Source organism: Vespula pensylvanica, chromosome 14, assembly GCF_014466175.1.
Source record: "Vespula pensylvanica isolate Volc-1 chromosome 14, ASM1446617v1, whole genome shotgun sequence".
Lineage (NCBI taxonomy): Eukaryota > Metazoa > Arthropoda > Insecta > Hymenoptera > Vespidae > Vespula > Vespula pensylvanica.
Window position 1 is genome coordinate 1,141,066 of NC_057698.1, and position 1,981 is coordinate 1,143,046.

A 1,981-nucleotide genomic window follows, 5' to 3' on the forward strand; every position below is an offset into this window, starting at 1 on the left:
AAAAAAAAAGAAAGAAAAAGAAAAATCAGATATAATAATTTATAAAAGAGCATAAGATATGAAGGAAATTAGATACGAAAGATAAATATATGTAGAGACAGAGATAGAGAAAGTGCATATAAGCGATTATGAGAGAAAGTAAGAGAGATAGGGATAGAGAATGAGTAAGTAAAGAGGTAAAAGAGGAAGAAAGAGCGCACTTTGAGGATTGACTCATGCAATAATTTATATTGCGAGTGCCCTGCTCTCCACGAAGCGACTATATTTAAGTACTGCTGTACAACTTGAAGAAAGAGCAAGAGCAAGAGCAAGAGAAAGAGAAAGAGAGAGAAAGAGGCATGCACTTATGAGCCAGCATGGTCTCTCCTCTTGCTGGGTTAGTGTCCTCCGTTTCTCCACTACCACCTCCTCCTCTTCTTCCTCTTCTCCATCCACCATTTTCTTCCCCTCCTTTTCTTCTTCTTCTACTTCTTCTCCTTCTTCCGCTTCTTCCCTTCATTTCTGGCCGGAGAAGCGTCTTTACGCCATTTATATACCCTCCATGCGAGCAATTTATACGCGCGCATGAAAACGCACGTGCATCGAAGAACGCTCTTTCAGAAATGGCGCGCTGCATAAAGCGCCCTCTCCTTCTAACTCTAATTCAACATCTCTTTCTCTTTCTCTTTCTCTTTCTCTTTCTCTTTCTCTCTTTTTATAACTCTCTCTGATTCTCTATCTTTTTTGTTTTCTTCTTCGAATACAATGTATCGCAGTAGTAACATGAGATTTATATTCTTCTTTGAGACGACATTTTGGTTACTACCTTCTTCTTTCATTTCTCATCCCTTTTACACGAATGACTAGGTATATTAATTTTGAAATTAATTTATAGCAGATTGTTTCTATCGCACTTTTACATTTATTTCTATTGCCTTTCGCACTATCATGACATTCTTTTCTCTTTCTTTTTTGTTAGTCGGACTGACGATTTGCAAATCAACTTGTTTCATTATTCTCTTGGTTCGTTCGTTCGTTCTCTCGATATTTTCATTTGTCTTATCACACTCTTTCGGATGCTCGCTGTATCTTGAGATTTTTCTTTGAATCGATTTGATCCTTCTTTTTTTTTTTTTTTTTTTTTTTTTTAACGAACGATCACATCAAAACTTATAATTGATATTTCTTCTAAAATTGGAATTAATATTCGACTTCAAAAACAATTCTCTTCGATCTTCTTTTTCCTCTTCCTTTTCTTCTTCATCCTTTTTCTCGACAGGAACCTCCTTCCGGCTTTGACGTTCGACGTGAATGCGTCGTGGTAGTATACGACGACTAGACGACGAAAGCGTAACGTCTTACACGATGTATTTTTAAAAGGGAATATTTCAACGATGAGACGAACTCGACGAGCAACGCACGGCCTTTCTAGCAAGCCCGATTATTTCAGGAATATGTAGTCGAGCACGAACGAAAAGGGAAGGCGGTATGAATAAGCTACGGTTGGTTATGCTAGACGATCAAGTTAACGAGTCTAATCGCGTTTTACGAAGTACAACAATTCACCATCCGCTATATTAGCGGTGAACTGAAAAATTTGATTAACAAATTGGACATCCCATCGTCCCTCGAAAATTTGATCCTAATTAAATCTTTTCCCTTCTGGGTATAATCTCTCTGATAGTACCTAATTAATTTTGCTCGATGAAAATTTCATTCGTCTCTCTCTCTCTCTCTCTCTCTCTCTCTCTCTCTCTCTCTCTCTCTTTTTCTCTCCATCATTACTTATCTGTCCTTGAAAATATTACACGATGATAGATTAGAAAAGATTAGAATGTTTCAAATTAAATCAACGTCCATGAAAATCCGTGAAAAAATATATATATCAAAAATTATCAAACAGATAGATTAGAATGGAATAGAATAGAATATCTTTTCGTCGAAAATGAAAATCCGAAATCTTATCAAATTCGAAAAGAGAGGTATAATATATGACATTTAT

General features: G+C 36.2%; 1 protein-coding gene across 1 annotated transcript in view; it reads right to left on the bottom strand.

Annotated features, from left to right (window-relative positions):
* Positions 1-1,981, bottom strand: part of LOC122634247 (pleckstrin homology-like domain family B member 1) — a 42,205-nt gene that overhangs the window by 16,398 nt on the left and 23,826 nt on the right. The gene's annotated exons all lie outside the window — the stretch shown is intronic.